The sequence below is a fragment of the Silene latifolia genome, chromosome 11 (genome assembly GCF_048544455.1).
Source record: "Silene latifolia isolate original U9 population chromosome 11, ASM4854445v1, whole genome shotgun sequence".
Classification (NCBI taxonomy): Eukaryota; Viridiplantae; Streptophyta; class Magnoliopsida; order Caryophyllales; family Caryophyllaceae; genus Silene; species Silene latifolia.
In genome coordinates this window covers 136277957-136294172 of record NC_133536.1, presented here as the reverse complement: position 1 = coordinate 136294172, position 16216 = coordinate 136277957, and the positions used below count along the sequence as shown (strand labels likewise).

At 41.0% G+C, this 16216-nt stretch overlaps 1 long non-coding RNA gene across 1 annotated transcript; it reads right to left on the bottom strand.

The window, feature by feature from the left end:
- Positions 1 to 2085: 2085 nt before the first annotated feature.
- On the bottom strand, positions 2086 to 4630 carry LOC141615093 (uncharacterized). Its single transcript, XR_012529614.1, has 3 exons — positions 4394 to 4630; positions 4209 to 4281; positions 2086 to 2352 (listed from the first exon to the last, which is right to left on the bottom strand). It is a non-coding gene; the product is annotated as an uncharacterized LOC141615093 (long non-coding RNA).
- Positions 4631 to 16216: the final 11586 nt, after the last annotated feature.

Here is a 16216-nt window from a genome sequence, read left to right as displayed (position 1 = left end):
GGAGATGATGCGGATGCCTAGGAGACTACTTCATCACTAGGTGGAGCAAGCATGAGCGGCCACCTAAGTTCAAGTGAAGTTCTATCATCTCTTCTCTTTATCTTTATTTTTCATGAAAAGAAGTTTGTGTCTATATCTCTTTGTATTTTATTTCATTTTGATCATTGTTGGTTTAGTCCTAGCAACATCAAAGGACTCACACCTCGGTACCATTGAGGTGTTCTTATTGTTCCCGTTTGTAAAATCCAAAATGACAAACTAGTTTCATGCATAGCATAGTGTGTGCATGAACTATACCCATCCTTGGACATTAGCAATAGTGTCTCACTCGGTTTGGGGAAGTTAATGCATACACAACGGGAGGTAATCTAAATTATCCTCTCCGTCATAACAAAAACCATGCATCATGTAGTGTAGCTTAGTATAGAATTGCATTTAGTATAGAAATCATGCATCATCTTTGCATAATTTCCATCATTTTGGCCATTGAGGACAATGCCCATATTAGTGTGGGGATGGGAATTCTAACATTTAACTCTTATTCAAAAACCCATAAAAATTGAAAAATTTCAAAAATCATAAAAATTGAAAAAATTGAAAACCCAAAAACAAGTTCATTTCCTTTGTATATATTGTCTTGTATATATTGTGTTTGTTTTATCCTTGTTCACATTGATTGACTACGCCACATCCGAGACATGAGGATATTGAAGACCGCATGGTATGATCTTTCCAATCTCCTTTTTCCTCTTTATGTTAATGACTATGTGGCTTTATTTTGATTGATGCGGTAAAAACAATGTGAATTTAGGACTTGCACTTAGATTATATGTCATATTAGTTGGTAGAATCATATGCATTAGGATGTTTATATGTTAGTTGCATCATGGCATGTAGTTGCATGTTAGAAAAATTTTGCGAAACCATCTACTTGGGAAACTTGACAAGTGTATATAGGCCCTAGTAGATGCTTTTTCTTCTTAAAACTTTGCTTGTTAGAATACTTGTAAAACACCCTAGGATGTGTCATGCTAGTATCCTTTGACCCATGGATTAAGGCCTAGTCAAGAGTACCTTGTGGTGTGATAACTCCTTGGCTACCGTTTATTCCAAGGTGACCCTTGAAACCATGCATCCATCCATCAATCATCCATGTTCTACCATATATTCTTGTCATCAAAGGGAATGGGCACAAAAAGAAATCAATTTGAGTTCAATGAAATGAAAAGTGAAAGAAAGTTTGCAAAAATGCATCAAAAGAAAAGAGGAGCAAAAATAGACTCCTAAGCTTCAAATACAAGGCACCCTCGTTACTAATTGGGGTGACTTTGAAAATGTTCAAAAAGAAATGCAAAAAAGTTGTCAAGTATTGAAATGCCAAAAATCAAAAAGAAATGGCAAAGAAAGTGTTCTCAAATGTCAAATGCCACAAGAAATTGGGGGGAGAAAACAAAAATAAAAGCAAACTCCTAAAGTGAAACTCAAATATCTATTGATCCCTTTATCCACCGTATCCATTTTTGTGCATGGTAGAGAGGGGATGACCCTTCTTCTTGTCTAGGCAAGAGGGGGAATTCCGCGATCCTCCAGTGTTTCTAACACCATAGGGAGTCTACTCTTGACAAAAGCATTTAACGATTGAGGACAAAGGTAACCTAGCTTGACACAATTTGGAGGTGATTTATTGGTATCCTTCTAGGCTTAGTAGTTTGAACAAATTGCATCTATGAAGGATTGTGTACCCTTGAATTGCTTCCCTTGTAGGTAATTTCCGCCACTTAGATGAGGAAAGTGGCTATTCTTTTTGTAGATGCATCCATTATATGTTTTTGTGTGCTTAATGTTTGGATGTGTCGCCATTTTGGCAAGACCCACCTTGCCTTGCAAGAAGGCATCCTACCTCATGGTTGTCTTGTTGTGAGTGGAAGGGGCGGAGTGAGACCCGCTAATTGTCTCATATCGGCTATATTATTAGGATAGGTTAGTATTGGTCCTAGTCTTTGTCACCTCTTTACTCGGGACGAGCAAAGGTTCGGTTTGGGGATATTTGATGTGACCATAATTGTGACACCCCTCGATGAGGCATCAAAAGAACTATTAAATCTAAGCGGAAAATAAGGGATTTTTAAAACCTTTAAAGTTTAAAGTGTGAAATCCACCATAAGTGATCAAACGAAAATGAAAAGTAAGATGAATAAGTTTTACAATTAAAAACGAAGTGCGCTGGGGAAAAGATATCCCACGAATAAACACAAGTCTAACGATAGGTGAGTCTAAGCAAACTATAAATAAGGTCCAAGGTTCAACGTTCTCGCTAGCTCACACGTCTTCCCCATAATCTGCATCACAAACCTGTCATTCATGTAAACATGAACGCCACAGTCAGTGGGGAGTAACTCAGGGTTCTCCCAGCCACAATATGTCAAAATGCACATAAGCAAGAACTTAATTAAACATATTGATCATGCATCATACTTGAATAATATGAACAAGGGAATATAAACGATAATCATAATGAGATAGGCACATTGCATTATTAATGAGATAGGCATGGTACATTATATTGAACATGCATTCAAGGTAACCAAAACATGGATATGAGATTAGACATCGAATCATATGAAGAAGGTAAACAACGGATCAATTGAATAGAAAATACATGGATGAAAACCAATAGCCATTACTTGAAAACCTCTTAACAACCATAGCACGGGACGTGGCTACTAATGTCACATTCATACTTATGGCTTGCATCTCACCATAAGAACGGATGGGAACATCAATCCCGGCGATCATATCGCAACTAGGGGCTTGCATCTCACCACTAGTATCCGATAGGACCAAGACTCTCACAAACAATCATAGAAGAGATGCACTCTCGTATATAAGAACACGCCAATGACCGTAACAAGCAAGACATTTACAAAGGATTGACTCAAAACAAGACAAACCCCTAGACTCCAACCTCTTGGTAGGACGACGATCATAATACGGTCCTAGTCTAAACCTGGATCCAGACTCTCGGGATGGGCGACACCCGATTCGACAAACGATACCAAATCGTATCCAAGACTCGAAACATGGCACGCACTCATATCCAAAGGTCGAGTAACCTCTAATCGGAAACATGACACGCACTCGTATCCAAAGGTCCGAAGAAAGGCGGAAGGATATCCTAATTCGGAAACATGGCACGCACTCGTACCAAAGGTCCAAAGAAGGAAAGATAACCCAATCAGGAAACATGGCTCACACTCGTGACCAAAGGTCCGAAAGGGGTAAATAGGGAAAGTCAAGTCGTCACACAATGTAAGTCGTCACACTTGGGTCACAAATACGAGTGGAAAAGATTGCACAAACATAACGTAAACAATTCATGTAAAGCATGCATAAGTATAAAGGTATAAGAAACATCAAGTACTCCCATGATAAAAGAGTCTCAACACATCATACACAAGCATTAGAACCAAAGTTAAGATGCATACCCAACAAGAAACTCAAAACCCAATCTATAACAACAAGTTTAGTACTCGACTACAACAAGGGTCAACTTCAAACGGTCATAACTTGAGTTCTATACATGATAATGAGGTGAAACCAGTTGGAGGTGATAGCTTATCCTCTTACGGTTCTAACGGTAGGTCATAAGCCTCAAACAAACAAGTAACGAAGAAGTTATGGCCATTTTAAGAAAACTGGTCCAGGCTGAGTGCGCAGCCTGCGCCGAGGTGCGCAGCCTGCGCCGAGGTGCGCAGCCTGCGCCTAGATGCGGATTTGCACGACACAACAACTTCACCTTCATCCCCAAATCATTTTTTTATCATGCCAATACAATCCTAATTCCACCATATATTACCCAAGCAACTTTATACAAGTATTAAGGGTAAAATCAAAGCATAAAAGAGGGATTAAAACACAAGGTTCGATTCAAATTCAAACAATTCCAAACTAACAAATTCGTGACATAATTAAACACAATTATTAAGCATGAATAAGACGGTTTCTTTACTAATTCATCCATATAAACATTCATGTAACCCAAAGGATTGGAAATTCCTTCAACTAACCATGAGATGGTTTCTCATACAAACTCATTCAACAACAAACATGTGAAACAAGAAAAGATTCAAACTTTAACATACATATGAACAAACTACAACATATAAACACACAAATTTGACATAATGTCGAGTACCCATCACCGTTACCTTTTTGCACTTAAATCCACAATATACTCATCTACCTTTCAAGAATCCACTTCCGGGTTAACTAATCTTTCTCCTAGACATGAGAAAACACAAATTAAGACTAAGAATCGAAACTAGAAAAAGGGTACCATGTGTAATATGGGTCGACAGCCCTAAATAAGGAGGAAAGTCGGATCTTTTCTTACCTAGAAAGATGGAGGGCGATGAGAGGAAGAGATAGACGCGAAAATCACTTGAATCGGATAAGAATTGAGCAAGTTATGGTGTTTTGAAGATTTGTAAGGGAAAAAAAATGTGTAACAATGGTGGTGTTTGGTGAAAGTGGTGCTGAAATTGTGAGGAAGGAGGAGGGGTTAGGGTTTCCTTCATGATTTATATGAGGAGGAAGGAATAATATGTGAGCCCAATAGTCATACTAGGCCCAACATGCAAAATTGAGTCGATATACACTAGAAATTACGTCTTAAGCCCACTACAACTCAAGACGAGAAATATTATTATTATTATCATTATTATCCGACCAAAATATTTATTTTGTATAACTTAAGCTTTAAAAATATAATATTTATAAAAATCATGTTTAATAATGAAATTAAATAATTTAAAATATAAATAAGACAATAGAATGGTTAATTAAATTATAAATGTCAAAATGGAAAATTCGCGGGTGTTACAATCACCCCATCTTTTAAAAAGTTTCGTCCTCGAAACTTGAAGGTAGAAAAGAAAGGTTATAAAAAGTAAAACTGAACTTTTAAAATTGGTAACCAAAACATTAAAAGGTTACTTATCGTAAGAATCAAAATCCTTTCAGAAGTCTCAAATAAAATTTTCCGACAGAACCAGGTTCTCATCAAAGGAACGAAAATGCTCTCGTTGCGCATTCAGGAACATCACATTCCAAATCGAAGATATGGTCAAAAGCAAATCATTTGTATAAATCGAAAATTAAAATACTTTCAAAAACATTAATGATGAGTTTTCAAAGTATAAGTCTCATTCATGGAACGAAATTGCTCTTGTCGTGCACACAAGAACGCTAACTTTCCAAGTCAAAGACAAATTTAAAACGAAAATCATTCGCCGACAAGCGTAGAACAAGTTATTAAACGTTTCAAATAACGAGTTCTAACATCCGATCAACCTTAAAATCAAAAGAAAAAGGCAATTCACTCAAATTTTCTTTTGCCAAAGTCAAATTAGAGATAAAGGTTTCACTTTTAAACTCAAAAGGAAGTCAAATTTCCGAAAATATAGTATTAAACTCTGACAAAGGAATCATAACTAGGTCAAAGTTAGTTAGAAATTGAGCAAAATTAAAAGTAACTCGGGTTTAGCAATTAAAATCAATAAAAAGAAGTTGTACTCATAGAACAAAAGGAGAACTAAATCAAATTCCCATTTTCAAACCTTTAAAATAGGTAGGGTTTTATAAAAGTAACATAAACTTTTAACAATGGATCAAAAGTGGTAGCTTGAAATGTTTAGAAATAGTACGAAATGAAGAGAACTTAGATATCATAAACACAAGGTACGCTAAGAGGGTTCAAACTTTACCAACAAAAGAGCTATGATGAACTTCCTAGGAGAAGTGTTGAAATCGAGTCTACGAGGATATCAAAGATTGAATTTCACAAGTTACGAGTATCAAAATTAAAGGAGGAGCATGATTAAGCGAAGAAGAGAGGTATGAACGGAAATGCTTATGCTTAAGGAAGGAAGGAATTTAAACAACAAGGAAACGCCAGAAAGACAAATCTCAAACAACAAAGTCATCCTGAACGGTAACTTATAACCACATAACTCCCAAGAATTTCCTCAAAATACCTGCACACTTTACTCCTATGCTATCCCGTGGGTCAAGTCACTCCACCACAATTGTGATTCCATAACCCTCAAATATAAGTCATCTATAAACGATTTCCACGAAAGATCAAAACTACTAACAGAGTTACACACATAACCAACTATCGACTACTAGGAGTTCTCACTATGGTAAAATCCTTAATCAAAGGTCAAAATCTCAAGGTCTTCATACTTTCTAACACTCCAAACCAAAATCTTATTCACACCCGAATTCACAAGCATAGATGATCACATTCCCCAAATCATAAAGACCACCAACCAAAAGTAAATAGGTTTGTCATACAATTTTTCCTACCCAACTCAACTCGAGTTCCACTAATCCAATTTTGACGAAATCAAGGTTCACAAAGAATCCTCAAAGAGCATCTCACTCACTCTACAACATAGCCAACAATGCCATCACTCCACTAAAGAAACAAGAGCAATAACTAGGTCAAGAAAAGATAGGAAATTTCAATGGGATACATAAACATGACGAGGTGTGTGATTAAAGGAGTCAATAGTAAAGGTAACTAGTTAACACCAGTAAGAGACATTAGAATTAGAGAGGTATTCAAGGCAAGGAAATGACAAGTAAACTTTTATACTTAAGGAATAAATTTAATCAAGGTATGAACGAAGGGAAGGAAGATGATTAAAGGTACGAAGGGGGATTTTAAGGCTTAAACCATACGCTTTCTAAGACTTAAGGTTCTCTCTAACAATGCCACGCCTATTAGGATATCGTACCGTCATAACAAAACGACTAAATTCCAAAACGAGGGTCAAGGCAATTCATCTCATTCCTTATATGCAAGTCTCTCTTAAAGGATTACACCTCTATGACTGATCAAGGTAAAAATAAACGCTCGCTTAAGGGTTGATAAATTGGTTAGATTCGTTGTTCACCTATCCTATCACATATTAGGATTTCTCTAAAGCAAATCTACCACTCTAGTATAAAAGCACCCATTTACCTCAAGTACTTGACACGACCTCAATGTTCCTAAAACCATAGGGTTAACAAAGACTTCTCAATACTAAGTCTCTCTCAACTCAAGAACCCTCAAGGGTCAGCTAATATCAAATCACATCACCAATCCATTATGGTCATCAACATACCATTATCCTTTCTAGTTACTAAAACAAATGCTAAAACTTTCCAATGATGTACCTTAGTCTCACTCTCATACCATACCTCAGGTGGTAATCAATATCACTCACTAAAACCAACTAATAATCCCACAATTAGCATTTCTCATATGGTCACATGTACATTACCAAACTCTCATATCTAAAGTGATTACGAAAGCCATTCACAAACTCGACTTACTTAATAAATCCTACATCCTCAAATCCACCATTCAGTTTCATCCATTTTAAGTCAAGTACTAAGCATTAGTATCCCAAGGCACGTCTCACTACACTTCCCAAGGTTTTCAAATCTCAACCATAAACAACAAGCCAAGTTCTATAACCTTAGTAACAAATGCAACTCACACTTGACAACATAAATAATGCCACCAATCAAGAATACTCACTTTACCAAGGATTTAGGTCTAAGAATCATTAAGTATGTCTCATCTCACTACCTAAGTCTTTCCAACATCAAATCCTCTCCAAACCAGGATTAAGAGTCAACCACAAACAATCTCCTCAAAGGTCAAATTTCCAACCAAGGTCAACATTCCTCAAAAGAAAGAGTATTATCAAAAGGCGTTAAGGGAGGATAAGCAAGGAACAAGGAACAAGTTATGGGGTATAGGAGTAGCTTCCAAGCAAAACAGAAGAGAGTTTAGAAGAAGGATAAGCACCAAGAGATAAAGAATAAGGCAAGATACACAAAGAAATGAGAAACATCTTTGAGGAAGTAGAAGCATTCTTCAAATGTTGAACAAATCTTCAATCCTCAGCAATAGGCACCAAATCTTGATCACCACATTGGTAAGTTTACGGTTATTGATCCAAGGGCACACAAATTATTAAAGGACAATCAACAAACATGTTAGAACCTAATAAAGAGCAAACACACTACAGACTACCACCTTAGGTCCTTAAGTCTACCCATCTCTCATTCATTATTCAAGGTCAAGTTCACATTTAAATTTGGGGTACACGTGTGTGCGTCGGGAGCAACATATGCTCTGATACCAACTGTGACACCCCTCGATGAGGCATCAAAAGAACTATTAAATCTAAGCGGAAAATAAGGGATTTTTACACAAGGTTCGATTCAAATTCAAACAATTCCAAACTAACAAATTCGTGACATAATTAAACACAATTATTTAGCATGAATAAGACGGTTTCTTTACTAATTCATCCATATAAACATTCATGTAACCCAAAGGATTGGAAATTCCTTCAACTAACCATGAGATGGTTTCTCATACAAACTCATTCAACAACAAACATGTGAAACAAGAAAAGATTCAAACTTTAACATACATATGAACAAACTACGACATATAAACACACAAATTTGACATAATGTCGAGTAACCCATCACCGTTACCTTTTTGCACTTAAATCCACAATATACTCATCTACCTTTCAAGAATCCACTTCCGGGTTAACTAATCTTTCTCCTAGACATGAGAAAACACAAATTAAGACTAAGAATCGAAACTTGAAAAAGGGTACCATGTGTAATATGGGTCGACAGCCCTAAATAAGGGGGAAAGTCGGATCTTTTCTTACCTAGAAAGATGGAGGGCGATGAGAGGAAGAGATAGACGCGAAAATCACTTGAATCGGATAAGAATTGAGCAAGTTATGGTGTTTTGAAGATTTGTAAGGGAAAAAAAATGTGTAACAATGGTGGTGTTTGGTGAAAGTGGTGCTGAAATTGTGAGGAAGGAGGAGGGGTTAGGGTTTCCTTAATGATTTATATGAGGAGGAAGGAATAATATGTGAGCCCAATAGTCATACTAGGCCCAACATGCAAAATTGAGTCGATATACACTAGAAATTACGTCTCAAGCCCACTACAACTCAAGACGAGAAATATTATTATTATTATCATTATTATCCGACCAAAATATTTATTTTGAATAACTTAAGCTTTAAAAATATAATATTTATAAAAATCATGTTTAATAATGAAATTAAATAATTTAAAATATAAATAAGACAATAGAATGGTTAATTAAATTATAAATGTCAAAATGGAAAATTCGCGGGTGTTACAATAATTGGCGCATATTTAGCCCCCGAATTACCCTTGTTTCCATGCTTTTTAGTGCTTATTTGGGTCATTTCTTATCTTTAGTTCTTTGTTTTGCATATTCTTTGAGATTTTGATCCCTTGGTAGGAAAGGAGTAAGAATCTTGCATTTTCGTGGCAAAACAAGACTAAATTGATCAAATTCAATGACCAAGCATCAAGGAGAGACAAGATTAGAAGGCCTTTGTACATATCATAGTAGAAGAGCAATGTTGAGAAAGGATCCTTGAGTCCCCAAGGAAATCCCCAAGGAATTTATGAAGAAAAGGGAAGAAAAAGAAGAAGTATCACGCTGACTGACAATCCGAGCGGATTGTCAGCAATCCGCCCGTCCCGCCTATCCACAATCCGAGTGTCCCAGCTGGAATCCGATCGGATTCCCCCTCAACAATCCGCCCGGATTCCCCAGAATCCGCTCGGATTCCATCGCCCCAAATCCGGCCGTCCCGACCCTAATCCGCCCGGATTCCTTCACAGCGCGGGTTGTCTTCTTCAAGCTACGAAAAGAGAAGCCCTTCTCTCCAAAAATACCGGCTTCTCCTTGCTCTACTTAAAAAGTGTAATTACTAATTTAGCCCTTAGTTAACCCTAATGCATCCTCCCTAATTTTCACTATAAATACCCCATTAGTCTAATTAGAGGGGCATGTTCTTCTTATCAATAATTAGGGTAGTTAATATCAATCAAATCTCTCTTCAATATTGTAATCAAGTATTAATCAATTTTTAATCCAAGTTTTAGTTCTTTAATCTCTCTTTTGTTCATCCTTTATTTTGGGTAATTGAAGATTATTTGGGTTATTATTGGGAGATTGACAACCTCTCAATCTAGCATTCAAGTACTTCTATTATTCTTGCTTTATTATTGGAATCATTAGTAGGTATAATCTCTTAATCCCTTTTTAATTATTGTTAATTACTTTCATTTATTCATCATGTTTCATATTGTTGGTATGATTGACAACCTTGCTAGCATGATCAACATTATAATGAGTGAGTAGTCTCTTAGCTAGGGTTAATGGGTGATTAGGGGAAACCAACATGGGGAATGATTCATGCTTAAATTAATATGCTTTCATATCTTATTTGCTTGCTTGTTTTGATCTCAACTCATGCACATGTTATATTTGATGAAATGCTAAGCCTATGAATCCTTGCATTTATTATCATCTCCTATCTTTTCAATGAGACTTGTAAGACATAACCCAACTCGAGTCTCATTAGACCATGCATGTTGTTGAGTAGGGAAGATTAAGTCGACTTGTAGGTGTTGTACAATCTAATCGATTCGGCTCCGGGACCCAAACTTTCCTAGGATTGTAAGATATAACCCAACTCAATCCATCACAACAATAATTGCTTGCTTATAATTTGAGAACATGTTTGTATGATCATATCCCATGATTCCCCTATGATCCCATGACACCCTAGTGCCTTTAATCAATTGTTTACACCCCTTTTTATTCATCTTGCTTGTTTATTTTCATTGTTATTCTAGTTTAGTAACCTTCTACATCAACCCAAGTTGTGACACCCTTTAGACACCACTAGTTACAATAGAAATCTCATTTCAACTCCCGTCCCTTGGGATCCGACCTTTACTTGCCTCTTTACTAATTGTAGAGTTGCTTGTTAAGCTATAAATTGTGTTTTGATTCGACCGTGACCAACGACCACATATATTTATTTGTGAATGCAAAACGGACCGATCAACGGTTCGGCTGACATTCTTGATGGTTGAACTGGCGAGCGTTGAGAGAGCGTCGGCTCGGTTGTTCTCAGACCTGGGAATGCATTGTATCTGAAAAGATTTCAACTTTGAGGTGTCAGCTTTTACCCTTTCCAGGTATCTTACCATTCCGTCGTCTCGAGTCTCGTACTCTCCTCTGATTTGATTAGCCACTAAAAGTGAATCTGTTTTCAAAATGATGTGCTCCGCCCCCGGCACCTAGCTAGCTCGACTCCGGTTATCACCGCCTCGTATTCGGATTCGTTGTTTGAGGCCGAGAAGGTAAATTTCAAGGCGTACTCAAACTCGTCCCGTTTGGGCTGATGATAAGTATGCCGCTCTGAGCTGTTCGTCGTGGAGGACCCGTCGGTGTATACCTCCCATACTCCGGGGTTTTGCTCTTCTTGGTATGTGCACTCGGCCAGAAATCGCGATTGCCCTCCCCCTTTATCGAGGGCCTCGGCTTGTCTTGAATGCCGGCCGGATAGCTCTCTCGCCCATTTGATGAGCCTGTCGGATTGCTCAAATTTTTCCAATGCTTTCTCCAATGGCTGGTCGGTTAAGACTCACGGGATGTGCGTCGAAGTAGGGTTTCGATTTTCTTGCGGCGACGACGACAAAGAAAGGTCGCTTTTTCAATCGGCGGATAATTTCTCTCGGCGGGCAACAACGTATGGTGACAAAGTAGATTGGGTGCTTTGCTTGCTTGTCCTCTTCTCTCGACGATCACGGCACCGACCGTGGCCGACGTAATCGCTATGTCTGAGATATAGTGTCTCCCCAAAGATTGGCCGGACTGGGTTGGGAGTGTCGAAGATGAGCTTTCGATTGTTTGAAAGCCGTGCTCGCTCCTCCCCCCCCCGGTGAAGTCTTTATTCCCCTTCAACACTTTGAAGAATGGGGTGCTCTTGTCGGCTGACCGAGAGATAAAACGGGCAAGAGCCGCCATCCTCCCGGTCAGCATCATAACCTCTTTTCGGTTCCTCGGCTCCGGCACGTCCAGGATTGCTCGGACTTTGTCCGGATTGGCATCAATTACCACCCCGCGCAACAAGCACGCCGAGGAACTTACCTGCCCGGACACCGAAGTTGCATTTCATTGGGTTGAGCTTCATCTTGTATTTCCTTAGTGAACAAAATGTCTCGTGTAAATCGGCTAAGTGCTCGCTGTCAGACTTGCTTTTTACAATAGCATCGTCGACGTAAGCCTCAATGTTTCGCCCTTTTTGATTTTGGATCACTTTGTCCACCAGCCTTGTGTAAGTTGCGCCGGCGTTCTTCAAACCAAACGGCATCATTTTATAAATGTATGTGCCGTTGGCGGTGATGAATGCGCATTTAGGCATGTCTTCCTCGGCCATGAATACCTGATGATATCCTGAGAAGGCGTCCAGCAGGCTCAGCATAGTGTAGCCTGCCGTGGCGTCAATTAAACTATCTATTCGAGGCAAGGGATAGCAATCTTTGGGGCACGCTTTATTAAGGTTGGTAAAATCTACACACATCCTCTATGCCCCCGATGACTTCCTCACCATTACAACATTGGCCAACCACTCAGGATAAGTACAAGGCATGATAAAGCCCACCGCTAGTAATTTATCTACCTCAACTTTGATGGCCTCATTCTTCTCGACTGAGGAGTTCCTCATCCTTTGCTTGACAGGGCGAGCGGTGGGGAGTACGTTCAGCTTGTGAACAATTACCTCCCGGCTTACGCCTGGCATCTCGGCCGCTGAGTAGGCGAAGACGTCTTTGTTCTTCCTCAGCAGGTCTTGGAGAGCAGCCCTGAATTTTGGTTCCAGGTTGACACCGATAGTTACGGTCCGCCCTGGGTCAATTTCCACCTCTTCAGTCTCGGCTCCCTCGACCATGCCGACAGTTGCATCCTGTTGCAAAGATGGGCTCTTCCCCTTCTCTGTCTTCTTTGCCACTTTGATGGATTGCATGTTGCACCCTCTGGCGGATATCTGGACGTTGACCACCTCGTCCTTCTCGTCCTTGGAGACGAGCTTATGCGCTTCCCCCCGGTCCGAGACATACATCAGTGTCAGGGCCCGGATGGACATCACTGCGTCGGCCTCGCTGAGAGTGACTCGGCCTATGAGAACGTTGTAGGAGGACGAGCCGTCAATGACCACGAACTCAGACAGGACGTTTTTAGCCGCATTCCCCTCGCCGAACATCACCGGCAGCCTGATTGACCCCAGGGGTACCAGGCCGGCCCCGGAAAAACTGTACAACGGATTGGTGCAGGGGCTCAAGTCTTCAACCTTCAAACCGAGGTTGAGAAAGCACTCTCTGAACATGATGTTCATGTAGGCGCCTATGTCAATCAGGCACCTCTTGACCAGGTGGTTGGATATGTCCAAGTGGACTACAAGCGGGTCGCTGTGAGGGGCGATGACTCCCTCGTAGTCCTTCTTTCCAATAGTCACGTCGGGGATGTTGGAAGCGGGGATCGCTGTTTTGGGCACAAAGTTGATGGCCTGATACAGCTCGTTCAGGTGCCGTTTGTGCCCATGAGCGGACCCACCGTTCTCGTTGCCCCCGATGACAACATGGATCACTCCTATCCGTTCAAAGACGGATTTCTTATTCGAGCCGCCGGCATCAGTCTTTTGGCCTTTGGCGACATATTTGTCGAGGCTCCCCTTCCGGATCAGCTCTTCGATGGCATTCTTCAGATGCCGACGATTTGTCGATTAAGTGGCCAGTGTGGCCATGGTACTCACAGTACTGGCTCGTGTCACCGTCACTCCTCGGCCTGGGAGGCCTTTCCCACTTCTGACTCTCGTTCTTGCTCAGGGCGAAGACTTCGGCGGCAGACACGACCAGGGGGGTGTGATCATTGTACCGCCTCTGGCGGTTCATTCCCGAACTCCCCCCGGCGCCCGCCGAGTTCTGTTTTCTGGTGGACCTGTCAGACCGTGACCTATTATCGTCACGGCGTCTTTCATCCGGGTTGTCCTCCCGGCGGCTCTTATTCTCTGAGTGCCCGGCCTCGCCGGAGCCTACCCAGGTCTTGTGGTAGTCTTCCACCTTAATGGCTTGATCGGCCATCTTCCTGGCGGAGTCTAGGTTCAGGCCGCCGCACTTGATGAGCTCATTTTTTAGGTCTCCTCTCGGGAGGCCTTTCATCTGCGCGAAGGCTGCCAGTTCGCTGTTCAAATCACGAATCTGCTGAACCTTGGCGTCGAATCTCTTCACATAACTTCGGAGAGACTCACCTCCCTCCTGTCTGATAGTCAGGAGGTCCGAGGTCTCCACGGCCTTCCTCTTGTTGCAGGAATACTGGGCTAAAAATATGTCCTTTAGGTCGGCGTAACAGTATACCGACCCGTCGGGTAGCCCCTTGTACCAACTTTGTGCCATCCCATGCAGTGTCGTTGGGAAGACTCGGCACCAAACCTCATCAGGTTGCTCCCATACCGACATGTGAGACTCGAAAGCCTCGACGTGGTCGGTCGGGTCGCCTTCTCCTTTGTATGCTATGGGTGGCAACTTTTGCTTAGTCGGCACCGGGGTCTCTAAGACGTAGGTGCTGAGGGGCTGTCTGACCACGTGTCGAACGACACGCGGCGATCGACTCCTCGCATCCCTAGTCCGGCTCCTCTCCCCGTAGCGGGAAGGGCTTCTTCTCCGACTCTGGCGAGTCGGGCTTCTTCTCCAACTCTGGTGGGTCGGACTTCTTTCACTCCTCTGGGGCGTGCCTCGTCGGCGCTGCGGCGACGCTGTGGGGTAATATCCGTATAAGACCCTCTAAATTTAGGACTATAACGTAAATTTAGCATGCGATTATCGTCATAAAACATAAATACAATAGAGAAACGATAAGGAACAAGAATTAACCTCGGGTCCTTTATAGTGCGGCGTAAAGAACAGAAATCAAACGAGATTCCCTCCTAATTGTTGCACCCAAGACTTGTCCGAGATATGCCCTTGTGCTAGATGGTGTTCTCCGATTGCCTTGCAATATTGGGAGAACTTGTTGTGAGGTTTTCGAGATGTGAGATCTAGGTTTCAGAGAGAAAATGTCTCCAAAAACCCTAGTTTTCTGTAAAATGAATTGTCTAGGTCACAAAAGGAGAGGAGCTCCCCTTTTGTGTGTTTCGGCCAAAACCGAGAGCCCTCATGGGGAAGTGGGCTTCCACTTCCTCTTACTTTTAGCTCGAGGTCCAGTTCGCCAAATGCTAAAATGTATATGACGGGTTTGTATTATAAACTGTCATCGGTTATCGGTTATTAATACATCGACTAATAACACGAATTAGTTGAAGTATTAATACATGTCCGACAAAGACAATATTGTATAATTAATATTCAATATACATTAATTAAATATAAATCGCTTATATTTAATTTTACGAATTAAGTGGTTAATTCGCCTTAGCCCATGATATTTAATCCGTATCAAATATGATATCTCAACATCATATTTTGACTAATTATTAGTCAAGTAACTCGGACTAACTGGTTAGTCAAATTTGGCATCTACATGACTGTATTTTCATACTGTCACATCTCTCGAACGTATCCTATAGGTGTGACTTTTAGGGACCAGTTGATCACCGCCATCTGTATGACAATAACGTCAAACTTATCTAGCAAGCCAACCGTTATTGATAAACGTGGATCAACTGATAATAATACCAAAAGTATGCCCTTTGATCCTTTTAGAGATTTATAAGTCCTTGCACTAACTGTTAAGGACACCAACCCCAACAAGCTCCCACTTGTCCGTACAAGTGCATGTGCAATGACGTTATCCGCACTAACTGGAGGACACAGCCCCAACAAACTCCCACTTGTCCGTACAAGTGTATGTGCGATAACCGATTCTCATATTCATTTAAAATTTCTCCCACTCAATGTAAAACAATTTGCAGACGCCGTCCTCCCGCGAGTGCGAGAAGGACTAAGGTCTACCACTAGCGCTCTGGGCTCCCCCGGCGTCTTGACAGGGTCAGCTTCTCCTAGTGCTCCGTTCAAGTTTCTCGGAGTCACATTCTGGGCCCTGGTTTCCTGGACGGGTTCCGCCGCTCTTGTCGGTGTGACAGTGTGAGCCGGCGTACTACCAATTATGTCCAGGAGTAGCTTCAGTTTCGCTGCGTCAACCACATGTCCCATGATGGTGACCTGGTCGGCGGGCAGCGGCGTGTCTGGTATTATTGGCATCCCGTATTCCGGCTGAATTACCCGACCGGTGGAG